A 27,103-nucleotide genomic window follows, 5' to 3' on the forward strand; every position below is an offset into this window, starting at 1 on the left:
TTCTGCCCTTTCTGCAGGAGGATGAGCCTCCAGACCACCTTTCCCAGCAGACATGGCCCATTGGACGTCTGGAAGCTGGCCACGTTCGGTGGTGCAGACATGCGCATGTGTGCGCAGGCAGAGCCACAGGGATTGCGCTCATACATCCTAAAGAAGCTGACGTGTTTCAAGGAACTCCAGGCAAGTTGAGCAGCACAAGGGGGCCACACCGTAGCCAACCTTCCACCAGGCCAGTTGCACATGCATGCTAAGTAGCACCACTGACGGTGAGCTTGGACAGATATTTGTGTTGAAGCGCACAGTACAGCTAAGATGCGTTGGTGAACTAATGGCTAGTTGATGGGAAAGTTGTCAGGGGCACATACAGGGGCAGTGGCACACATCCTACGGTCCATTGAGGCAGTTTTATTAGCCATGTTGCATTCCAAGACAGGGAAAGAAGCAGCTCACAGGGACAGACAGCGAGGGACAGACTCGTGTGCAGTGCATTTCATTTTCATGTTGAAATCGCCACATGCACTACCTACTTTATTTGGGTTATGCTGGAACACGACTTGTACTGAAGTCATACCTTGCTAAATGCGTCTGGCTGCTTACCCAGGGAACATTGGATGTTGTGTGAATCTTGACACATTGGTCTTCCATTTGCCACGCACCCACCGGCGCCTGACTTACTGCATTGACTGTGTATGAACCATCACGGGGGGAATCTTACGTATGGGTACGAAGCACCACACCAGATAGTTTGTTTGTAGAGTATTTTGTTACTTTGGGGCATGCATGGTGGTGCGTGTGTGTGTTATGGGCACGCACAGATTAGTGACTCTGGCTCTCTTTGCAGCATTGAACTGCTCATGTTACCGGACCTGAGAGTGCACAGGCAGGAGGCCAGCACTCACCCCCGAGATAAGTTTCTCTTTGACTTCCATTTGAGTCATTTGCTGCTATGTGCATGATGTACACGTTTGGTCTGATTGCGTATGTGTTAATGTGATTATTATATTTTTGTACATTCCCTACTTTCCCTTGTCAATCCTACTCCCCTCTCCTGCCCCTCATTCCGGTCATCCAGTATACCAATGCCTGTCCCGACTGCATATCCCTGACCCTCCTTCCCCACCACAGTCTCAGAGGCCTGTGTGAGTTTGACCTTGCAGGCACCCAGACCACGGTGGGGGTGGTTGGTTTGTGCCACTCCTGCGCCTGTACACAGGAGCTGTGAAAGTACACATCAGTTCGTGGTGCATCATTGTATATTATGTCCCAAACATGGTACACATCCTGTTGTGACATTGTTTTACTGTGCTACCTTGGTTGTTCCATCATTGTGCTAGTACTTGTGCTTTGTGATGTACTCCCTCTTCAAGTCATCTACTTGAGACTCTTCTGGTTTATTTTTCTGCCTGCAGGCTTTTTGCTTGGCTTGTGTGTTTGCCTGCTTTGAGTTCTTTTTGATTTGGTGTTTTTGCAAGTCAAGGTGGCCTCTGAGGGTGCTGGACACTTTTTACACTCAAGGTGGAAGATGGAGACAAAGGGAAGGGTGATCCTGTGGCCAGGTAGACTTCACGGATGAAGGCTGCATACCCCATGCACAGTTGTTCAGTGGGTCATGGTGATATGTGAAGGGGGGATATTTTGTTGTTGGAGAGCTGCCTTGCCCCACAGTGTGATGGGCACCCTGACATTGTAATTGTGGTATCCTATGTACATGATGCATTCTGCTGATCAATGGCTGTTCATGTGTTGTGTTTACCTTTCAGGTGTGAGGGTATAGTTGTGGTTTGACATGCTGGGGTGTACCCATGGGCAATGTTCACATGTGATGAGGACACTGATGGTCACTTGATTGCACATGCATGTATTGAGTGCATGTCCCTACTGACACACACACTCGCACTATGATCCACAACATGTAAAACCACCCTTCCATGTCCACATGTGTACTCAGTTTGCCTTCTGGGGCCCACTGTGTCCCTGCAGCACATGATCTATGACCATTTGTGGATCCTGTACATGCGTGATTTGTTTTTTTATTTAGGTTGTCATTTTCATGTGATGCTCTGAGTGTGCATCACACACAATGGCTGGTCACTATGCTATGTGCTGAGCAGTGTGTTGCAGGAGATGGACACAGCACACGTATTATGCAGTGTTGATTTTGACGTGCACAATGTGAATGTAAACAGGCATTCATTGTTATGTTCAAGCTACAACTGTTGGTATGCATTTGGGTATGACTTGCTTTGTGTGGGAGGTTGTTGGTCAGTCATTTCATCTGATTCCATGTCAGGCATCATTGTCTGATGCCACTTTGCATTTTTCACATGTCAATGTGTACATTATTGTTACTGTGTTGGTGTTTTGCTATTGCTTGCCATGTCATATTGTGGTTTTGGTGGCTTTGGGTGACATACCAGTGATTGTCATGGCCTGTTTTGCAGGTCTGTGTGATACACACCTTGCATGTGTACCTTTTGGTCACACAGGATTGGTTAGGTTTGAGTAGCTAGGGATGCACATAATGTGGCACTTCCATGGCAACATTCTCAGGAGGGTGGTAAGGGTGTGACAGTTGACTGTCTCTTTGTCATCATCGATTGTCACCTGGTATGTGCCGGGCCTGTGTGCACTCCGCAGGAGTGGGAGTTTAGGTGAAAAATGTGGCCACAAGCTGGGTCCGGGCTGCCTCGCCACGTGCCCTATCCCCTCCCATGGGCAGCGCCTGTGCCTGTGGTTGGGGATGTGGGAGCACCGCCATGTCCACCGGTACGCCCTGCCGTGTTGCAACATTGTGCAGGACACATGCTGCCACAATGATCCTGCACACCGCTGGGGGTGCATAGAGTAGCTGCCCGCCAGAGCGGTCAAGAGAGCGGAAGTGTGACTTGAGCACTCCGAATGTGCGCTCCATCATGGCCCTGGTTGCAATATGGGCAGCGTTGTATCTTACCTGGGGTGGTGTGTTGGGGTTCCGGATTGGCGTCATCATGTGGGTGCTCAGAGGGTAGGCACTGTCCCCTGGAGAGGTGATAATGGTTGTGATTATTGGGGTTTGTGTATTTGTCTGTGTGTGACATGCATGCATGTGCACAGGCATTTGTACTCACCTAGGAGCCATGTGTAGCCATGCTGCCCAGCTTCCACGGCCCGGCTCAGGGCGGACATTCTGTATATGAAACTGTCATGGGTGGAGCCAGGGTAGTTTGCATAGACAGAGGTGATGATTCCCTTGGCATCGCCTACCACCTGCACATTGACGGAATGCCAGTGCTTGCGGTTTCGGTAGATGTGCTCAGTGGCCCTAGGTGGACGTAGGGCCACATGGGTGCAATCTATGGCACCGAGCAATTTGGGGAAGTGTGCCACCCTGTAAAAGTCCTGGACAACGGCCTGCCTTTCTGCAGGTGTTCTGGGCATGTATATGTGCCTGCGGACTGAGGGGCGCACAGTCATGATTGCCAACAACTGGTGTAGGCAGTGTGACTGTGTGGCCTGTGAGAACCCCCCACTATGGCAGTAGTCCGCTGAAATGACCCAGTGGCCAAAAAATTTAGCAGGACATTGAGCACCTTCTCCAAGGGGCTCAATGCTTGGGAGCAGAGGGTGGGGGATGTAAGGTCATCTTTCCACTCCCTGACCAGGTCTAGGATGATATGAGGTGGAAACCTATACCTGCCGTAGACCTGGTCATCAGGCATCCCAAAAAGGCTAGTCCGGGGGGAAGAAATGCGGGCCCTGGCTATTCTCCCCCTCCTGTGGTGTCCCACGATCAGTGCTGCGACATATGGGGCATTCATCGTAGCGGTATATACGTGTTTGTGTGTGCTTTTATACTGTGCGCAGGGACGCTTACGCCTGCCTTCCTGTGGCGGATGTGTTGACGCCTATGCGCGTCTTTTAGCGTGCGCTTGTTTCCCGTATTCAAATCCATGAATACGATTTGTTTGCGTGCGTGTGGGCGTTCCGTGTATTTCCCTGCAGTACTTCCCCAGTTACGCCTTCTTTTTCACGCGTTGTTCCCCATTCCGTGCGTTACACCCCGTGTCCCACCCCCTTTTTGGTGTGTGCGTGGACGTTGTGCGCTGTCCCTGTGCACGTCACGCAAGGCGTTCCGGTTGTTGCAATGACGTGTGCGCCCGTGTGCGCCACGCACGGATTTGGCATACAACCAGTGGAAAACACACACAGCGCCTTCCTTGAATCGCATGCGTGCACATGCGCTTGCTTTCTCACGCTTGCGCCACCTTGCGCCAGCATGCACTGGAATTTTCGGCGCACGTTTGTTCCATGAATCTGCCCCTTAATGTATAATACAGCCTTTTTTGAATAATGCTCATTGTGCAATCCCCTATAAAAACCCTGCGGTTTCTGTGCTGGTGCCACATTTTTGAGACAGGGATGCTATGTCCGTTTCTCTGTCCATTTCCGCACAGCTGGATGGAAATATACATTGTCGCTATCTTTGCGGCTGAATTTCCTTTTGGATCATTTGGTGATGAGTTGCAGATGTCTACAATTCTGTTCATGCTGCAATATTTATGCAGGAATGCATTAGTTTAGGCCACGCCTTCGATTTTAGAGAAAAGTCCACAGTTCTTGGCAGAATTGAAGACCATGTTTGAACAAAAACTAGCAACAGAAGTAGCCCATATGGAACTACTTACTTTAAAATAGGGCTCTATAGATTTGGTGGCATACATCATCAAGTTACATCAGCAGCACAGAGGATGGACACCTCTGCCTCCACAGCCTTTTATACAGAGCTAAAGGAAGAACTAAAGGATTTATTAACTTTAGTTGCTAATAGACCCACTACAGTAATCACGTTCAGTGCCATGATGCTACATATTCATCAACAGGTGCAATCCAGGGGTCAGGCAAGGAATAGGGGACCTAGGAAAGCCCAGGTATGGGTAATAAAAACAGCAGCGACTGTCTCAATAGCTGGAGGTGAAGGGGAAAGGAGAGCCTAGGCAGATTGGGAATCTTAGAAAAACCTTAACCCACAAAGAAAGAAAAAGATGGAGACAAAGGAATCTGTGTATGTATTGTGGGAAGCCAGCGCACTATGTAAGGAATTGCACTAGTGTGGTGAGAAACGCCAAAGATCAACCATGAAGAATGGGCAAAGGCTGGGGATAGAAGCACATCTTCCTAGCCCCAGCAAACATTTCTTTTAAACTAGTTTCCTGTCCTTCGTGGTAGGCCCTTTAGCAGTGATGGCCTTAACAAATTTGTGAGCCTCAAGGGATTTCATTGATCAAGATTTTGTAGCTAAACATGAGAACCGAACAGTAGATAAAGGTTGGCCAGAACCCATAAGAGCAGTGGATGGGAGACCCTCAACATGAGGGGATGCATGCACGAAGACTAAATCATTGGTATAGTAGGTTTAGCAGGCCAGCTTGAGGAAATTTGTTTTGATGTTATACACTCCCCAGTTTTCCCAGCTACTCTAGCCACATCTTGGTTGAAGAAACACACATTCTGTATTGACTGGAAAAGCAAACGGCCACCCTTTCCTCATAATGGGGCAAGAAACTCTGTAGTCCACAATCAGGCCAACACAGGATGATAGGAATGTGTTGTGTCTTGACTTCTCCCCTGTTCCAGTGCTGTGAGCTTAGTGCCTTGAAATGCCTGTGGAATGCCTGCCTCTGGAATGTTGAGTGAGTGTTTGTGTTTAAGTGTTCCCTGAGTGTCAGTTAGAAGGGACCTGCTTGACTGAGAGGGTGCCAGTGGATGTCTCTGTATTACCTTTTATTTGATGTACTTATTTTATATTTATTTATTTCTTTAGCGCTGCAGCCCGCAGGCATCAGAGCGCTTTCCATAAAGACAAGGAATGTGGTTACTGGACAACACAAAAATGTGGATTTCTCAGTTTCAGGTGGTCATATTAGTGAGTGATTATTTGAATACTTACCTTATTCTTGAACCTGTAACCAGAAACCCAAGTAAAGACGTATTTTATCTTGCCTGAGGTTGTGGTCTTCCTTTATCATTGGGAACTAGCTGGCTGCAAGAAAATGAGCAATGGCTATTCAAGGGGGGCAGCAGAGACACCTGGAGAAGAAAGGAGAGACCTGTCAGAAGTCAGAGAGATTCACCGGCCCCTCGCCGCTATAGTAAAGACCCTTTCTCCATTTTGAAGCAGCTTGTCACTGCCAGTGCTGCAAGAGGCAGTTAGGGGCCTGTGGATTCAGTGGCGGTGACCAAGAGGTCGGGCTACTCCGCAAGGGGCAGAAGATCCCAAAATAAAATACAAGGAGACAGTGCAGAGCTTCAAGGGGCAGCTGAGATGGTCCAGCAAGGGGCAAGAGAATCAGAACTAAGTGGGCTGTAAGGCGCAGCCGGCCAAGACGAATGAAGTTGTGGTCGAGTCTGTGAGTCTGCGAGGGGCGGCAGAGTTTCATTCAGACTGTTAGAAGTGTGAACAGAGTAGGTCTGCGATGGGGCAGACAGAGCGGTGCTTGGCGGTGCCTTCTGCAAGCTTCTGAAGCACTTGTACCCAGCACTGCGTGGTGCAGTTAAAGAAGCCTTACCTGGGGCGGTGATGGCCATGGGCGAAAACAAGTGGCAGAGTGGTTCCTGTCTGGGACCGCTGTGCAGTGAGGCTGCAGTGGCGGGCTCTGGAGGTGTAAACTGGTGTGCTCAGCATGCTGCTGTGGGGATCGCAGCCAGAGGTTTCTTCGCTCTCAGAGCTTCACCTAGCTCAGCACCCCGGGCCTGATGATGACATTGGCAAACACCGACGGTGCAAGGGTTAGGATCCAACAGGAGGCCTGTTGGTTCACTATGGTTGGGGGTGTGTTTTTTGTGGATACAGTAATGATACGGAGGTGGTGATAGGTGCATGCCATGGCCTTTGTTTAACAGCAACTTTGATTTTCATGTTTTGTGTTTTTAACCTTTGCCTCCATGAGACCAACTATATTGCAGACTTTGCTATCTCAGGAGTTGGACTTGTAAAGAGTAGGCAACTCTTCATTTACCTTGTCTGTTGTGTGATCATTTACCAAATATTGTGTTAGTGAGGATGTATGTGTTTAGTGTCGGCAGTGAGCTTGACTTAGCTACATGCCACCTTGGGTGTTGGACACCGGTGTTGGACACCATTTGTTTGTCGAATTTGTTGAAAATCCAGGAGTGGCAGATTTGTTGTTTCATGGTTGTGTAGTTTAGGGGTGTTGGACACCCGGGTCAGTGTTGTATTGGCCAATTAGCTTCAAAATTGGGTGTTGGGGCAAGGTTTTTGGTGCAATTGGTCTGTGGAAGTGGACACCCCGTACCCTTGTGGGGTTGGCTCTCTCATTCCATTTGTATTTTGGTGTCGGGCGCCTGTTACCCTTGTGGATGCATTTCACTGTTTTGGGGGTTGTTAACCCTGGTTTGTTCAGATTGATGTTTGTGACTTTGGTTTTTGGAATCAGTTGTGTGGAGTGTTTTGGATGAGTTTGAAGATGTGTTGGGAAAAGCAGTGCATCGCTAGGAAGATTGCCTAGTTGGTAGTGTGATGGTAGCCATTGAAGTTAGAGTGCTTGGGGGTTGGTGCCCTATTTGTAGTTGCTGTCCCGCTGTTGGGCCCACAAGCGAGGATGGTGTGTTGGTTTGGTGTGGTGTTGTCCTGTTCATTTCTTATGGAGGACTTTGAGGGGATATGGTTGAGAGGGACTGTTCTTCCATCTTCAGCGTAAAGAATGGAGCCATTGGATTGGAGACTTTTCTCAGGTTTTAGGACTGTCCTTTTGTGTTGCTCTGTTTCCATTCCCTTCCTCTTGTTCTGTTATAAGGAGGGAGATGTGTTGTGTCTTAACTTCTCCCCAGTGCTGTGAGCTCGTTTGCTTTGGAATGCCTTCCTCTGTAGTGTTCCTTGAGTGTCAGTTCAAGGGAGATGCTTGACTGGGAGGGTGCGGGTGGATGTCTCTGTATTACCTTTTACCTTATGTGCTTACCTTATTTCTGAACCTGCAACCTGTAACCAGACACCTAAGTAAATAAGTATTTTACCTTACCTGAGGTTGAGGTTTTCATTTAGCAGGGTTCTTAAGGAAAAACATGTTCTGGAAATACCCATTCAGTATCAAGAATTCTGAGAGCGTTTGTTCTGAAAAGGACACAGAACAACTGCTGCCATAGAGTAACAGAGTTAACGCCCTACCCCAGGCTTCCACATAGACAATGTATGCCTTATTGGTGAAAGAGAAAACAGAACTAGGAAAGTGTTCAGATGAGAACCTAAAGACATTTTCTTATCATATATTCCAAATCAGCAGTAGCCCCCCCCATTGTTTTAATTACTAAGGCAGCTTGTACTATTAGACCATGTGTTGACTACCGAACATTTCATTTGTTTACCGTACAAAATCAGTGTATGCTACCATTCATCCCTGTATTGATGGATCAGTTATGAAGGGCAACAATTATTTGTAAATTTGACTTGCAGGGAGGCACTGTGACAAAATGGCTTATGCAGGAGGATAAGGATGAGTAGCGGCTAAGCCGCTGTAGGTGCCTTTCCCCGGCTTACTACGTGTGAGAGAAAATAAAATAGCCGACACAACCCCTTGTCGGGGAAAGAGGCATTGAGACCCGGCTGCAAGAGTTCAAAGGATGGTTTATTTCTCCAGCTAGGAAATAACCCAAAAAACTCTCCCACCACATTTACATCAGTGCCAGTATTTATATTAGTTAAAGTAACTCTAACAAAAAATGCTAAATGGACCCGATTGGCCAGGCGGTGTGGTACTGTAGGTGTGGGTGGCATCTCTTTCTCCTGGTTGGCTGAGTGGCTTGCGAGATGACGGACGTCAAACATCTTGTGCTCCATGCAGGTCAGGGTCCGGTCACTGTAGTCACTACCTAAGCTAATATGTTACACACTAAATAACAAATTATTTAAAACATTTTATGCTACTTGTCACATTTCTACATAAGTCACACACAAGGATTTTTGTCAGTACAATTGGGTCATTTGTGGCTTTAATTGGAGGCCTTGACCTTGTTGTGCATGTAGAAGAATCAGGCTATGTTTCGCATCTTTTCCTAGGTTTCAAACTCATTCGTACAAGTAAAAACATATATAGCAGTAAAAATGGTAAGGAGTGTATTGGGTGGGTTTCGCAGCACAGGCTGGCAGTTGAAAGAAATACCTTACAGGGGGTGCAGGGTCAGGATGGCAATAAATTGTTCTAATGGGGGTGGGTGGCTTGCACGTTTATGAAGACGAATCGAGCAGAAAGTGTTTAGCTCATCCTGGTTCACATGCAGGATCTCAGAGGAAGAAAACTGTAGCATATTGATTGTTGCAACTTTCTCCAGCTTCAGCGTGAGAATGGAAGCGCAGAGCTTTCCTTTGCAGGGGGAGTGCAAGGGTGGGGGCCAGCCAGATGCCTGCACGTCTCGTGTGTGTGTGACTCTGTCCTTGGCAGCTGCGGTGGAAGGGGAGCTGAGCATTGCTGTACTATCGCAGTGAGGCCTGTTTACCCAAGATGGAGTCGAAAGGGGGCACAAAAGATGGATGCCCCGTGTCCTGCTCAGTAGTCCCATCTATGCAGCAGTCAACCGTGGTTAACTTTACATAAGGCCAAGGGGCAATCCCACTACCGGAGGCACGTGGTCCAAGCCTTGTACTGAGGAACGTACGACGCGAGGGGGCCTGAGGACCCCTCGCTCCCATAAACCGCCTACTCAGCTCCTACACTTCTACAAACCAGCAGTGATTACAGTCATAAAGGTAAAAAGGCACAGCCAAAAGAAACACCTCCTTCGCCTTTTGTGCCTATGCAATGCCCCATCTATGTTTCAACACCCCATCAACAATGTGTTTCGGTTTTTTTTTAACACTTTCATTATTTTCTATCTGGATGACATTTTGATCTTCTCAGAATCTGTAGAAGCCCAGAGGGGGCATGTGCGAGACGTCTTAAAGAGGTTACACAAACACATGGTGTTTGATAAATTAGAAAATTGCCAATTTGAGAGAGACCCTGTGTCATTTTTCGGTATTACCAAAATTGACCTTTTACAATTGACCTTTTGCACAATTGACCTAATTATAGTGGTCCTAATTGACCTTCTGCACAATTGACCTTTATATTATTTTAGTTATTTTATATATGTATTGGGTTGGTTTTGGATTATAAATAATATAAGGGGATTGGGTGGGGGATTGCGGGGGGTTTTTGATTAGGTGGTGGGTTGCGGGGGGTTTCCCCCCACATATATGTTCTAATTGACCTTCTAAATTAGGTCAATTCTCCCGAGGTCAAAGACATTTGGATAAAGCAGGGGATAAAAACATTTCTGTTTTGTTAGGATTTAGACAGAGAAAGACATCCAAGACTTTATAGCAGATAGACAAGCTGACAAAAGTTGATGAATGGAGTCGGTAAACAAGGGAAATGTTGCCAGAATCTAAATTTTGGCTGCGTGGGAGATGAAGTTGAAAACTAAAGCCAGAAATTAAGGATGCTAGAGAAGGCCTATACAGGGTGAAAAGAGGTGGCTCAAGAACAGAGCCCTGGGGAATGCCATAAGGCGAAGGGAAGAAGCAGGAAGAGGAACCTTTCCAAAAAAATGGGGAACTAACTATTGGAAAGGTGAGAGTTAAAATACTAAGATCTGAACCTGAGAAACCCAACGAGGAAAGCGTAGAGATGAAAGTGGGATTGTCGAAGTTGCACTCAAATCTAATCAAATCAGAATTGAGGATAGCTTAAGATGACGTGTGTGACGAATAGAATCAGAAACAGATAGGAGAGCAGTTTCACTCGAGAAGTCTGAATGAGACTGTGAGTATGCCCAGTGCCACGAACTTGGGCACCAAGTTGAATCAGGGGGCACAGGGGAATAATCAGAGCATAGGCAGGGCAAGGGAGCGAGAACACGGAATACGCAGTCCCTGTACAAAACAAGAGGGCGCACAGGCACCACCAGGCAGGCACCCCCCCTCTCCCCCCCGCCAGCCCTTGTCACACCACAGGGAGGGAAGGGGAACATGACAAAGGATCAGGGGTAGTCCAAAGGCAGGCAGGAAGGGAGGCTAGGGCCATAGTTTTCCTTGATACTCTGTTTTCCTTGATACTCTGTTCGGAGTTTCAGCTGTCCTATGCGCATGCAGAAGACAGTTCTTCTTGACATTGACCTGTCGAACTGCTTGTGGGCCTCTCACCGAACTCTGGTGAGTACCTCTAGGGTCGGAAGCTTTGCTATGCTCCAACCCGGTGCGGTGCGCGGAGAAACTTGGTGGGGAGCGTGAGCTGCGAAACGCACCGGGTGCTTCATCATGCTCCATGCGGCATTGATACGAGTGGTGAGCTTAACCTTACGCGCGCCAGTTGTTTAAGGCTGGCTGAGGTATCAGGCACAACAAAGGGAGTCCAGTAAGGCAGGGCTGCTGTAAAACGTTCATCGGAAAGCGGAGGATCCAGGACAGCGGACAGCAGGGGAGCCGGACGCCCACTCAGGGAATCACCAAGAAAAGAAAGCAAAAACAAAGGAAGTGTGGCGGAACACACCGGAGAGGCGTAAGAAACGTCCCATTTCATTCCAAAGTGAGCGTGAGCAGGCGCGTTAAAGACAAAGAGGCCCGGGCAGGCGTTTCCGGGACAACAGTGGAACGTTGGGCGAGCCGCGCACAGCTAATGAAGAAAGACGCTGCACGTCTGCAACACAGGGCAGAAGGCGGCACCAGTATTCAGAGCAGACATTCAAGTGAGTTTGTGGTTAAGTACTGAACACGTGGGTTTGGACCCCCCTTTTTTGTTGCAATGTTTAAACAGATCAAGAGCGCAAAAAACGAGCAGCATTGGTGGAAAGGAGGAGGAAATAATAATGCCACTGCAGCGCAGGGAATAAAGACAGAACACAAGAGCATTCGAGGCTGAAAAGGAAAAATGGCAAGCCTTAAGAAAAAGAACACAGCAACAAAAACACAAACAACAGCAGCAGTTAAAAGGGGGAAGAAATTGGTAGAATGGGCACCAGAGGCAGAAAAATTACATGGCTGTCCTTGCCTGAGGCAAAGGCTGGATGAAGATTCCGATGAGGAAAAGGCCATTGTAGAGCTGGACAAAGAGGAGCCCCCAAGAAAGAAAGCGAGAGACGGAGAAATGCCCACCCCAGCAGGAGAATCAGTCAATGGCGAGCAAAGCAAGAAGGCAGAAGGTAACAACAATATGCCTGATATGAATGCTTTTATAAAAATATTTGAAATGGTCAATGAAAAACTTAAAACAATGGAAAAGGCCATGTCTGAAATGGGGGAGAAAAGAAAAGTGGATGAGGTGGCAGTGGGAAATGGACCACACACGCGCAGCCACCTCCAGGCATGATTGGGGGAGCACAGCCCACAGAGTAATACTATTGGAGAGCATAACAAAGAGGGAGGCACTCAACCCAATTATAACAATAAGCAACCTGAACGGGGGGCCAGATACGCTGGGGGAAATAGGGGCCCTTACCACAGATTTAATTACTAGTAGCACAAAGGAGAGCATTGCCAGCAATAAGAACACAGCTAGTGAGGACAGTAACAGCAGAACAGTAGAACTGAGCACGGGGTTGCAAGCTTTACTACCGTCAATAATGAAGCAAGTATAAAAAGACATACAAGACAAATTCAAGAAACCATTAGCCTGGAATATAGAACAGGTAGCCAAAGAAAAATCTGGAAGAAAGAATTCATTGAGATATTTTCTTTACTCGAGGCAGAACAGAAGGGGTATGATGTGCACAGGGAGCCCAAGAAAATTGAAGAGAAGAACCTAACACGCAAAGCACAGTTGACACACAATTATGACAATTGATGCAAAGCCTTCAATATTTTGTCATCTGTCATATTGGAGAAAAAACCCACTGCAGGCATGGCACCCGTGTCATACCGAAACTAAAATCCAACAGGTTAGGGAGGATTTTGAAGGTGATGCTTGGCTGACATATGACATTGAGTTCAGGAGACACATGGCAACCCAGCCTGAATTAGAATGGGACCAGGTGGAAGCAGACATATACATACATCAAGTACTAAAAACCAAATCAACATGCTGCACAGATAAAAACACGGGGCAAGCCAAAATTACACAAAATAACAGTACAAAGCCTACTGAGGCAGAACAGAAAAACAAAGGGGAACAGTCCTTTCGGCAGAAACAGCCATGGGGGGCTAGGTCAAATACCTGTAATCAAAATAATAACAAAGCCTATGGCACGATTAAAGGCAATACCACTTGCTGGTAATTTGACAAAAATAAATATTGTTCATGGGGCAAAAATTGTCGGTACAAACATGCATGCTCCAAGTGTGGGGGAGAACACATCAGCAATAACTGCACAAACGAAAAAACCGTGTTGGTAACAAGATAAAAACAAAGTGTAATGTCTCTATGTGTGTGCACATGCAACTAATTCAACTAACCTTTTCATAGTTTGTTTGGCGTGTGTGGCCTTGATTTTAGAACAGATGCGGACAGGATTCACTGGTCCCAACTGTGATTTCTTCTCAAAGATTTGAAAACTGCAACAAACAAAGATGATTTTTATGAAAAGTTTGTTTTCTCTTTTGCGCTACATTCATTAGAAGGCAGAAGTTCAAAAATGACTGGCAACAGAGCCACCTAAATGAGCCAAATCGAGTTCGTATCTAAAGCGGTACAGACTGCCTTTGAGTGTTTGTCTTTTATATTACATTCGTTAGAAAGCGGGAGTTCAAAATGAAAATGAAAATGAAATAGCAGCGAAGCCAATTAAATGAGCCAAGTCAAGTTCGTATTTAAAGTGATACAAACTGCCTTCAAATCAATTATGTTGCACTATTGTTTTGAGCATTTTTGAATAAAATAATACATGTTTTTTTGAAAAGGGAGGAACATACCTCTTGATTCAAACCAAAATATGCTACAATATAGCTTCATTCGCGGACACACATATCACGTATGTGGTGTTTTTCGTATTGTAAATTGAGGTTTACCTAGTTTGTTAAAGGAAATACAGAGATGTAACAATCCGTATGTAGCTAACAGAATAGTGCTGTTTACATATCACAAAGGCGTGATATGAGTACTTACATTTGCTGCTTTTCAAGGAACTTGCTTGATCACGAACATGATTAAGATCATTGATGAACTTGCCACGGACACAAAGGATATTTTGGTCACTCTAGATGTAGAATCTCTCTACACCAGTCTTCCACAATTACAATGCATTCAAGTTATTTTCTCGTATCTCGAAACCAGAGAAGACCTTTCAGTCCCGTCTGAGTTCATTTGCGAATGCATTAGAATAGCGCTGGTCAACAACTTCTTTATGGTGGAAGATACATTTTACCAACAGCTACACGGAACAAGCATGGGTGCTACCTTTGCTCACGATTTAGCGAACTTATTTATGGACAACTTAGAATTAAATTCTGTGTATCATGAAAACAACCCTTTCCAGTTAAACATCAAAGCTTGGCATCGGTATATAGATGATGTGTTCCTTTTATGGCATGGAAGTGAAACAACTCTGACAGAATTTCTTGAGTGGATAAACGCACAAAGCCCATGCATAAATTCACTATGAGTTTCAATCATCAGAAAATAGCCTTTCTAGATTTAGAAATTTAAAAAACATCTCAAGGCTTATTAAGAACCACTCTATACAAAAAGCCAACAGATAAAAACACATTGTCATATAAAAGTTTTCATCCGCAATCACTGTGGGAAAATCTTCCCTTTGGCCAATTCTTACGCATCAGGCGTAACTGCTCCACTAAGGAAGACTTTGACCTTCATAGTAGTCATCTGTCGCAAAAACTAAAAGAACGAGGATATCCATCTCACGTGATCCGACGATCACTTAAAAGAGCAAGGAACACAAACAGAGACCAATGTCTGGAGAAACGCCATAAAGTACAAGAAGATAAAATAACATGTGTTTCCATGTTTTCCCCAATTAGCAACGACCTCCGTCGCTGCATCCTAAAAAACTGGTCTTTAATTCAAACTGAAGACTTTTCTATAAATAAACCCCGATTTGCGTTCAAGCGTATGCCCAATTTACAAGACAAATTGGTACATACATACCAATTGCCAAAAACAACCTCAATACAACAACAAGCTACACTGTGGCATCTGCCACCAGTGAGCGGTCACTTTAAATGTGATAACTGTTCGGTGTGTCGTTTGACAAAAAACGTGAAAACTGTCAACTTAAAGGGTCTAACATGGCACTTAAAAGCCTTCACCAATTGCAATACAGCATGGGCAATTTATGCTATCATCTGCCCGTGCAAATTAATTTATATTGGGAAGACAAAAAGACCTGTAAAGCAGAGAATCTGCGAGCACAGGTCATGTGTTAAAAATTCAGTTCCGGAGAAACCTTTAGTTGCTCATTTTGTAAAAGCAAAACACACCTGTGAGGATATTGAGTGGTATATTATTCAAACAGTTCCATCACACCCTCGTGGAGGAGACCGCGACCGAAAGCTGAGGCAGCTTGAACAGAAGTGGATTTACAATCTAAACACTGTTCAGGCTGGCCTTAACATCGGAATTGAATGGAGTTTGTTTTTACAAAAGTAACTCTTTTGCGCAAGTGACATTCATGAAGCACACGTAAAACATTCATTAGTGCATGCTGAGCCATCAAATATGCATGCTTACAACACAGCTTTTTTATTGCCCTCTCCTTGAAGAGTGCACAATATTGGGTGGAAATGTCACAATATGTAATGACCATTTTTCCACAGTTTTTTGAAATAACAAATAGAGTATTACCAAAGTATAATAAAGCAATTCTATTTAATGCTTGCAATTAGGATGCTTCATTCTTGCGCAGCATACTTTTTCTCAGTTCATTAGGGCATTGCAGCCCGTTTCTCTTTTGTAATCTGGCCGCGTCCGCCATTTTTCCTTCCAAGATGGCGGTCGCGATTAGATGAATTTATAAATACAGCGAGTCTAGCCTTTTCCTAACGTGAGCTAAAGCGAACCCGGCAGTAACTACCCGCGTTCGCTTCGAGTGGAAGCAACAACGCTTGTGATTAAGCAAGTTCCTTGAAAAGCAGCAAATGTAAGTACTCATATCACGCCTTTGTGATGTGTAAACAGCACTATTCTGTTAGCTACATACGGATTGTTACATCTCCGTATTTCCTTTAACAAACTAGGTAAACTTCAATTTACAACATGAAAAACACCACATACGTGATATGTGTGTCCGCGAATGAAGCTATATCGTAGCATATCTTCGCTTGGATCAAGAGGTACGTTCCTCCCTTTTCAAAAAAACATGTAGTATTTTATTAAAAAATGCTCAAAGCAATAGTGCAACATAATTGATTTGAAGGCAGTTTGTATCACTTTAGATACGAACTTGACTTGGCTCATTTTGTTGGCTTCGCTGCTATTTCATTTTCATTTTGAACTCCCGCGTTCTAACGAATGTAATATAAAAGACAAACACTCAAAGGCAGTCTGTACCGCTTTAGATACAAACTCGATTTGGCTCATTTAGGTGGCTCTGTTGCCAGTCATTTTTGAACTTCTGCCTTCTAATGAATGTAGCGCAAAAGAGAAAACAAACTTTTCATAAAAATCATCTTCGTTTGTTGCAGTTTTCAAATCTTTGAGAAGAAATCACAGTTGGGACCAGTGAATCCTGTCCGCATCTGTTCTAAAATCAAGGCCACACACGCCAAATAAACTATGAAAAGGTTAGTTGAATTAGTTGCATGTGCACACACATAGAGACATTACACTTTGTTTTTATCTTGTTACCAACACGGTTTTTTCGTTTGGTTTTTAGGAAATTAACCAATGAACTATTTCTGAAATTCCAATTTGGGAGATCTATATAAATCAAGTCCTGAAGACGGGTCCGACGCATGCCTGATTGCATTAAATAACTAGCTACTGAGCCTGTTTAACCATCTTTTGCCAGGACCCAGAAACACACTCTTTGGTGTCGACAAAGTCAAGGACAGAAAAACTGACAAAGTCAGGATAGTGAATTGTATTAAGGTTTCATTTAATAATAGGATGTCACCTTATATGTTTACTAACCTCACTACATCACCAGTATCTGACGAATGTGTTCAGTTCAAACCAACTGGTCAAGATAATTGATTTTCAGTATAGGTTCTTTTATGGAATGTTATGTGTAAACAAAATGCATTTTTGTCCCTCTTGTTTTAATATAAATTTTTCTAAGTGTTTTGTATCCATGAATTAAAATATGTATATCTCTATGTTTTTTGTCGCAAATAATTGACCGACATGAAAGGTAGCACGTTGTGCAACTAGACACACCTGGCACGTGTGTAGGCGGGTAGCTGTTTTTGTGGTATTCTCTTTGTCTTATAGATTTATAGTAGTCCTTTGCCACACAGCCCCCTAAAAAAGAGGACTCCGCAGCTCTAACTGCTTAATTTCACTACCCATGGGGTGTGCAATATCATGTTTACATTTTGACCAATTCAGTTCATTTTTTCAATGGGCATTTGTAAAACAGAACCCAGAGGCACTAACAACCCACTACCTAGATGATTTTTTATTAATAGATCAACCAAGGATAGAAGAAAGTGAACAAGCACCGGGAAAGAAGATAGCAATGGCAAAACAGTGGGGCATCAAAACAACACTGACCAACACTAACATAACATTCTTGGGAATAGAGATGGATTCAAAAGCAGGCGAGTGCAGGATCCCAGCAGCAAAAAGAGACGAACTAATCAAAAATATAAACAATTTAAAAGCAAAAAACAAAGGAGCATTGAGAGAGCTACATTCATTAGCAGGCAGCCTAAATTTCGCAGCAAGGATAATACCAGAGGGAAAAGCCTTTGCAAGAGGTTTGGAGCTAAAAACAAAAGGGGTGCAGAAAACACACCTCCACATACGGTTAGGGGAAAAAGTGAAAAAGAACGTAGAGATATGGGAGGCATTTTTAAAAGATTTCAACAGGAAAAGAATATGGCGGACGCCATTAAATACCAGCAAAAAGTGGGTTCTGTTCACGGATTCTTCAGGAAGTAAAGGCTTTGGAGTAATTTTAGAAGAATCTTGGTTTGCAGGTCCATGGCCGGAACATTGGCAAACTCAGGTTTTCCTAGAAACATAACGTTGCTGGAGCTCATACCCATATGGCCGTCACTACAAATACGGGAGGGTGAATGGCCAATTCATAACTGACGGCATGGTCAGACAACTTGGCAGTGGTGAGAATCAGAAATAGAATATCCACCTTGTGCCAGTCAGTATTGAAGATTCTGAGAGCAATGATGTTGTTAACATTGAAGTAGAATATTGATGTAAGAGCCAAGCATATAGCGGGCATTGACAATAACATTGCGGATGCTTTGTCTCGCTTCCAGATGAAACCAGAAGCAGAATCACAAATGACAGAGATACCCGAGGAATGCTGGGACATATTGTTGGACTGAAGGCAAACTCACCAAAGTCAACGCTGGACGGCATAGATCAAGGTGAGCAAAATGAGAAGGCTGGCACCCCAGAAACAGAAGCCAAAACAAACAAGCCAGAAAAGGTTGGCACAGACCCTGACACAGGGTTCCTAATAGGTCTGGCCAAAAGGGCATTAGCAACAAATACGACAAGGCAGTATAACAAATGTCTAGAGACAGTGCTAAAGATTACGCAGAGAGAACATGTGGAAATGTTGACAACAAAAGATGTCAATCATTTTTTGAGATGGGCATACAATCAGAATATGAAAAAAGACTGGGCTATAAGGCACTTAGCAGCCATGGCTTATTTTTCAAAAATAAAGGGAGATGCAGACCCAACCTGCAGCGCTTTGATAACATATGCATTGAAAGGCTGGGGGAAGATAGAAGGGGAACACAAGAATAAGAGACGCCCTTTAGATTTAAATAAATTAATAATACTTCTGAAAATGCTAGAGTCAGTATGCACCAATGAATATGAAGTAAAACTCTGCAGCAAAACAGCTTTTTCCATGGCATATTTCGGGACATTCAGGGTCAGCGAATTAATCGTGTCCAGCACCAAGAGCGCGGACGGGCTGTGTATGTTGGAAGTTCGGGTGGAAAGGGAATTTATAGCAATGGACATACAAATGTCAAAATCAGGCCGCAGAAGGCCATGGAGAATCCACTGTATCAAAGATACGGTCAACTGCCCAGTTTGCATAACCAACCAATACCTCAAACTCCATCCCAAAATAGGAGGATGTTTCTTGGTGCACCAGGACGGGAAGGCTTTAAGCCATTATCAATTCCAGGCGGTCCTCAACACAACCATCAGCAGGATTGAGTGGGACAGCAGAGAATTCGGAACACACTCATTCCGGATAGGGGTGGCCACAGCAGCATGGCAAGGGCGACTAGGGGCAGAAAAAGTAAAGAAAATAGGAGGGTGGAAATCAGACTGTTAATAATGATACATAAGGCCGGACTTGATGTAATGCATGTTTTTTTCCCCCAACAGAGCATGGTGCCCCCCTCAAATCAGCATGGATTGTAGGACACTCATTCATCTTTAGGACAGGGAGATGGTACGAAGAAACAAAGGAGAAGCCGGTTTTTAGAAACACCATCACATCGTGGTGGGAATACAGGGGGTTAAAGTGGGAAGACATACAGAGATCCCCCAGAATTCCTAATCATACACCTGGGCGGAAACGACCTAGTGCAACAAGGCAAAAAGAAGCTATTGACCGACATATGCGCCTCACTGGCAGGCATCACGCACAATTGGAGACAAACATATTTTACTCAGCGCTGCTGCCAAGAAAAATATGGAGGGGGGCCAACTCTCGACAAAAAGCAATCGACATTGCGAAGAAAAAGCTTAACAAAGGTTTAGAAAAATGTTGCATCAGCAGGGGGTTCCATTTTATCTAACACACAGCCATAACTCTGGCATACCCCGATCTGTTCCACCCAGACGCAGTCCACCTATCAGTCAAAGGAATGGGGAAATTCCATGACAAAATTATAGAGAACCTAACAGACAGAGGGTGCAAGTAAGGCAACTTTTGGGGAGAACCTGGATGACCGGCAACCCATCCAGGTGTGGTGGCACGGGCCAGGCAGATGCACTGGTACCTTGCCCAAAAGATGACAGTTTTGTTTATCATGTTGTTTATCATTATGTTTTGTTTGGATAAATAAATGTACCAAATTGTGATGACATTACCATGGGCAATAAAACACCACAGCCTTTTTATTGCCAATCACAAAACGAGTGTTGTCTCAGGTCATCATAGGCAGCCGCAAGGCAGCCCTTGTACAAAACAAGAGGGCGCACAGGCGCCACCAGGCAGACACCCCTCTCCCCTCCAACACTTGTCACACCACAGGGAGGGAAGGGAAACATGACAAAGGATCAGGGGCAGTCCAAAGGCAGGCAGGAAGGGAGGCTAGGGCCACACACCTAGGTGTGAATGGCCGTCAGCGCCAGCTGGCCATGAGGCAGGAAGCCTCCAAAAGTGCGAATACATGCCCACAGGCAAGAATAAGGGAATATAAGGAGAGGCTGAGCTGTGGAAGGCCAGTTCTCCTTGATACTCTGTTTGGAGTATCAGCTGTCCTCTGCGCACGCAGAAGACCATTCTTCTTCTTCCCCAAAAACCCACCCACCCTAAGGAAAGGAAGAAGAAAAAGAACACAGGGCAACGAACAGGGCCCACAAAGTCGTGGGAAGAATGGGCGGCACGGGCCAGGCAGAGGCACTGGCTCCTTGCCCAAAAGATGATCGTTTTATATATCATGTTGTTTATCATTATGTTTTGTTTGGATAAATAAATGTACCAAATTGTGATGACATTACCATGTGCAAAAAAACACCCCGGCCATTTTATTGCCAAAAACAAAACGAGTGTTGTCTCAGGTCATCATTGCCAGCCGCAGGGCACAAGTAACCAACACACCAAATGGTGCAGGTCCCGACGGCTCTGCCTCCTCTGATTATTAAGATACAGCAAAGGTTGAGAGTGAACAAGCCGCTCAAGAAGTTTGGACAAAAAGGGAAGAAGGGTAATAGGGCAAAGGTTTACTGTGTTAGAAGGATCGAGAGTGGGTTTCTTGAGCGAGGGGATGACGGTTGCAATTTACGGTCCCTTAGGACTATGAAGTGCTACAAGCACAGGCACATCCATTGGATTCTGTTCTTTTCCAGGTTGACATTCAACACCTCATACCAACCAGGCAGAAGTGATGGGAAGACTGATGCATTATCAAGACTGGAGGGAGAAGGAAATAATGCCGTACACTCTAAACCTTTGATTTTGCCTGAGTCGAATTTTGCAGCAGGTATTAATAGGCAAACCATTGACTTTGATACTATTCTGAGAGACGTATTAAGATCAATTAATATGGAACAGTGTACATGGAACAGTGTACATGGAAGGAGTCAGAGGAATGCCAGTTAGAAGCGGCAAGCTATTTAAGAGACAAACCTTATTTTTATCTGCATCACCTTGCAATGCATTTCTCTATGAAGCATTGATCTACTCTAGTGTCATGCCCCGTTCTTAGGCCACCTGGTGACTCACACGCACCATAGAGCTATTAGCACGACCATTTTTGTAGCCCTTTCTGGTGAAACGGGTGGCTAAATATGTTCAGTCATGCATGATATGTGGCAGAGCAATGACATCTCGATCACGACCTGCGTAATTGCTATGCCCACCACCCAGAGCAAATAGACCATGGCAGCGGATCCCCTTTGATTCTGTAGTGGAGCTACCCAGATCAGAAGGATTCACAGTGGTTTTGATGGTGGTGTACACACTGACTCAACTAGCACGCTTCATTACTTTGGGGAAATTGCCTACAGCTATGACCTTGGCTAGAGGTTTTGTAAAATAAATTCTGTAATTATGTGGCTGCCAGCCAATATCATTCCTGATATGGGGGGTCCTAATTCGTATCTAGCTTCTGGGCTGTAGGGCTATATTATAGGTCACTTGTAATGAATCAGTCAGTTATCACCTGCAATCAGACAAACATACAGAGCTGGTGAATCAGTCCATAGAGCAATTTCAAAGATGCTCCATGACACAGTTTCAGGGTGGTTGGGCCTTGGGGTTACCATTTAGACTTGCATCGGGATTTAAACTTTCATTGACTAATTACATACCTTAATGAAAGTATCAGTAGTTTATTTGTTTGTTTTAATATGTATAATGCGCACCAGACCCAAGGGTATCAGGGCGCAATAGGCTTCAAGTAGTTTTTCAGCTTTGGTTACATTGCTGTACAGTCAAATATGCATACAGTATATACAGGATGTGTTAGGAGATTAGCCTTTGCAGTTCTAGTGGGGCGGTTGGATGACGGTCTCTTGAATCTGGCTATGAGGTATTGTGGTGCAGCGTTGTTGAGGCATATGTGTGTAAGTGAGGCTGCTTTTAGTGGCATTTTGGCTTTTGTAGTAAGCCAGTTAGTAGCTCTTCTTATGTCTGAGATGTGGGCTTTTTTAGGAATTCTCAGTGCTGCTCTGAGAGCATTGTTTTGTAAAATCTGGATTTTGTTGGTGATGTATTTGTTGCTCCCTAAATATAGGGCGTTGTAATAATCCAGTTTTGACAAAATGAGGGCTCTTGCCAGTGTGGTGCAGCTGTTAGTGGAGAGGAAGGGCTTGGCTGCTCTGATTAGCTTACATGTGTAGGCAGTGGATGAGGCCATGGAATTGACCTGTTTGTTGAATGTAAGGGCAGCGTCTAAGTAGAAGCCTAGGGTTTTGACTTCCTTGCCTACTTTGATATTGTTGCCATCTATTATAAAGTTGGTGTGGTTGTGGCCAAGTTTGTTGATGTTGGCAGAGGTGCCGAGGATTAAGAGTTCCGTCTTGTCATCATTCAGGCATAGACCATGAATTAGTCAATAAAATAGCAACAATAAAATATAAACCCTTAAAGAAAGCACAGAACAATAATTCTTAGTTTTCCCTTGGTCTCAGAAAAATAATAATTCAAGTTAGATAGCTTAAGCCTATGGACAAAAAATCCAACGGCAAAAGTAAATCAATGGGCCTCATTACGACCCTGCCGGTCCGGAAAGAATGGTGGCGGTAAAACCACTGCCACTGTTCTTTCCAGACCGGCTGATTCAGAGTCCTGCAGGCAGGAGGTGTCACTGCCGCCAGGTCGGACCTGGCGGGATTAACACCACCCGCCTGCAGGCAGGCATGGAAACACCGGCTCTGTCATAGACAGAACCAGTGTTTCCATGGTCCCCATTCCCATGGAGTCCTATGGGAATAGGGATTTACAGAATTCCGTCTCCGGAATTACTGGGCCACCGGGGTAGTAATGCCCCGGTGATTCCACCAATCACGGAGGTGGAATGGTATTATGGGTCCGGCGGCAGCCTGCCGGTTTTTCTGGCATGGCTACCGCCGGACTCGTAATGAGGCCGAATGACTCAAAGATACTCGCAATTTATATAAATTAACAGTCCTGGAAGCTAAGAAGACATGTTTTTCTAGCCACGTACCTGCAGCTAATAATGTTCCAAAAAACGTTTCAAGTTTTAAATAAATTGGCTAACCCATTTCCTTCCGATAACCCGTTCATTCTCTGAGTGGAATGGTATAGGAAACTTCAGGCTTTTTTATCACTGATATTCGGCCCAATATTGCCAACTTTAGCTTCACACAAGGGGCCTCATTACAGGTCGGGCGGTCCGGAATTAACAGTGGCAGTAAACCCGCCACCAATGTTAATTCCGGGCCGCCCCTTCCCGACTCCTGCAGGCGGGAGGTGATGTTCCCGCCAGGTCTGACCTGGCGGGTTTAACACCGCCTGCCTGCAGGCGGACGTGGAAACACCAGCACCATCACGAGATGGTGCCTGTGTTTCCACTTCCCCATTCCCATTGAGTCCTGGGAATGGGGATTTACCGAATTCCGCCTCTGGAATTCCCGGGACACCAGGGTCGTAATGCCATGGTATTTCCGGGAGTCACGGAGGCGGAATGGTAATACGAGTCCGGCGGTAACCAGGCGGTTTTACCGCCTCGGTTACCGCCGGACTCGTAATGAGGCCCAAGGACTTTTTAAGTAGTAACTCTTTTGACAGGTCCAATAGGGGACAGGAACCCCTCTCATCCTGGGGTGAGAAGACTTCCAGGTAGAACTCAGACGCCATTCCTACCCCTGAAGTGGACAGGATTAGTTGAGGAGGCCCCAGTTCCTGCTTCCCCCATCCCCAGAGCCAGCATGTTTCAGTGCAGACCACTTTCAATTTAAGCCATTCCTTCATTGCAAGAGGATGGCCAGTCTTTTTCTATCTCTTCTAAAATCACACCATTTGAACAAAAAACAAAATGGAAGCATCAATGTCAGAAGCCTGATTCAGCACCCTGTCATTGTGCGACAAAGGCTGACCCCCCCACCCATGCAGTCGTACATTGACAAGTCCCCGCGAGTAGAGGGAGAGCCATAGGGAGAAGGTGTGTCCATGTACAGGCCACAGACAGGCCATGCAGTGCTCCCAGGGAAGACCAGCGCAAGCGCCACAAATAAGGCAATCACTAAATCACCAGAGTAGACCCAAACGTTTTCCTCATTGTTCTCACCCTGGGGGTACGCAGAATCGGTCCCCAGACCACTGACATGGACAATTGACCACCCGAGCTGCCAATGTAGTTCTGCAGTGGATGTGCATGGAAAAAGTGGGTGGAGCTTAGCCCGCTACTTCTGACCTTCAGTCATTTTAGCATGCCAGGGCGGAGAAGACAGGGCCAGATTGGCCACAGAGAGAGATTCAATACGAGCAGAGGAGGGGGATATAAGCTGGCAACATGAAACAGGAAGGGTGGGTTTTTCAGGTGAGGTAAGAATTGGAGGCAGAGGACGACCACGAGACCAGCAGAAGGGAGGAAATACCGGTGGACTGTGAAGGTGATAATTGTAGAAGGTGATGTATTGGATAGAGAACAGAAGTGATATTTCTGTGTGTGTGTGTGTGTGGATGTATGGCAAACGGGGTGGATCTGTGTAAGGAGTGACTATAAAGACGATGGTACTTAGTGAAAGGAGTAGTAGTTTGAGCAGTATTGCGGGGGAGAGCATAGTAGTCCCGAGGAGGGAGTATTAGTTTGGAGGAGGGAGTAGTAGTGAGGGGATGAGGGAGTAGTGTCAAGGAGGAAGTAGTAGTATGGAGGAAGGAGAAGTAGTGCACGAGAAGGAATAGTAGTGTGGAGTGGGAAGTAGTAGTGTGGAGGAGGGAGTATTAGAGAGGGGGGTACTAGTACTGAGAAGGAGTGAGGATAAACATCAAAGTTTGGAGGTGAGAACTACAAAGAGTGAGAGACATTGGAGGGACAGATTGGAGGGATGAGTGGGAGAAGTGGGTAGAGGTTAAAAGGCGCACAGGGGAGAGAGCAGGAGAGGCAGGGGTGTAAATTGCGCCTGGTAGAGGAAGGATTGAATCCAACAAGGTAACTGCAAGGCACAATTCCAATATAACATTAGGTCTTTAGCATCCGACAGCTAGGACGTCCCAGAGGGAGTTTTAGTTAGATAAGGCAGATCTGCCTTTAGGTTTCAACACCAGTACATGGTAGACTTTAGACGGCAGAAGACAAGCATCTGTATCTACTAACCTAGGGTTAGGGATGCCTGCGTTAGGGAGGAGGTGCTCTTAAAAATGAGAGACAGAGGCACAGCTCTAGGGCCCAAGTTTCTAATAAAATTACTTGAATCAACTCTGAGGCTCGGCGTGATTCGTATGCCATCTGCGACACATGAATGTGAATACAAACCTGCATGCACCGATACTTGGTTGTGAGAATGTTGCACCTTTCTAATTTTCTTTGGTATTGCCCGCAATGATGGTTGAGGTAGTGGGACCCATGCCCTCATCAGTTAGTAAAATAAAATGTGAAAAGGCTGGCACCTTTTATTGCTCAATTGATCAATCTTCAGTTATCCAACAAGATCATTCCTCATGAACCTATTTAAATTCGTGAGGATTTGCACCTGGCCTAACCCACTGTTACAAAAGCAGCCCTTAGATCTGCTTCAATGCACCAACCAGAGGCCTATTTCAAATGCCTTATTTTTGTAAATGAATTCTGGATTAAATTGCCACAAATCAACCACAAGCCCATTTGGATGAAAGGAAATTACTGGGCGGTTTCCATTCAGGTTTTTAGACCTAATAGGAACACTGACTTGGCTTTGTTAGACATAACAAATGAGCTACTGTAGATTGTAGAAAAAAGCTCATGGCCAAACACTCATGGTACTAGACTTATCCTCAGCTTTTGGCCCTCATAACCATCCAACTCTTCATTCTCTTGTGATCAAGATGGCTGTTATGTCACACAAGACCGTTGAGTGGATTTTCTGAGTAATACATTTATTCATTCATTTATTGTTTGCTTGTTGGGTGCTTATACAATAAGACAATACTGTTTCAAAGTGTACACTGGGCAAGGGAGGGAGTAGGGATGGGAGGTACATTGCAAAACATAAGAACACAATATTAGGGGGGGAGAGGACAAACCTACTATGCCTTGTGAGTATTCAGAACGTGCAAATGCAGCAAGGAAGAGGGCAGGGGTGTAAGTGCTGGGGAGTCTGAGCTCATGGGTGAGCCACAGATGAAGTGATCGGGGTGTTGAGCGCAACACAGCCTGGTGCCGCGAGGGGAGTAAGCACGAGTCTCCAGGGCGGAGGGTGTAAGTGCAAGTGCAGAGGATAGACAGAAGCTGGGCCAATTGGGTGGGGAGGTCTGAGCCCTGAGGATGCATAAGGGCCCAGAACCCCAATCACAGAAACTGCAGGATTAGCAGGGGAGAGAAGAAGGGAAGTAGGAGCTAAAGAGGAGAGTCTTAAGGAGCAAATATAGTCAGTAGAGTATGCATAGGGCCCAATCACACTAATCTAAAATGTGGGGTCCCTCAATGGGTATGTGTATCCCCTCTCCTTTTCAATGGGCACATCAAACCTCTCCAAGACATGTTACTAAACCCAGGTGCAGATTTTCAAAACTGTGCTGATGATACTCAGTTGGTCTTTCATTTAATTTTCAAGGCCAGTCTGGTCATGTTTTAGAAAAGATCTATTCTGTTTTTGGTTCAACTGAAAAATGTTTGCAAGGCAACACTACTAAAACTGAAATT

General features: G+C 45.4%; 1 long non-coding RNA gene across 1 annotated transcript in view; it reads right to left on the minus strand.

Annotated features, from left to right (window-relative positions):
- LOC138511677 (uncharacterized) overlaps positions 1-27,103 on the minus strand; it is an 85,201-nt gene that overhangs the window by 40,508 nt on the left and 17,590 nt on the right. The window contains exon 2 of the long non-coding RNA XR_011280657.1: positions 13,418-13,516. This is a non-coding gene — a long non-coding RNA (uncharacterized lncRNA). The remainder of the gene's footprint in view (positions 1-13,417; positions 13,517-27,103) is intronic.

This window comes from Ambystoma mexicanum, chromosome 6p, assembly GCF_040938575.1.
Source record: "Ambystoma mexicanum isolate Mex_15411 chromosome 6p, UKY_AmexF1_1, whole genome shotgun sequence".
Taxonomy (NCBI): Eukaryota; Metazoa; Chordata; class Amphibia; order Caudata; family Ambystomatidae; genus Ambystoma; species Ambystoma mexicanum.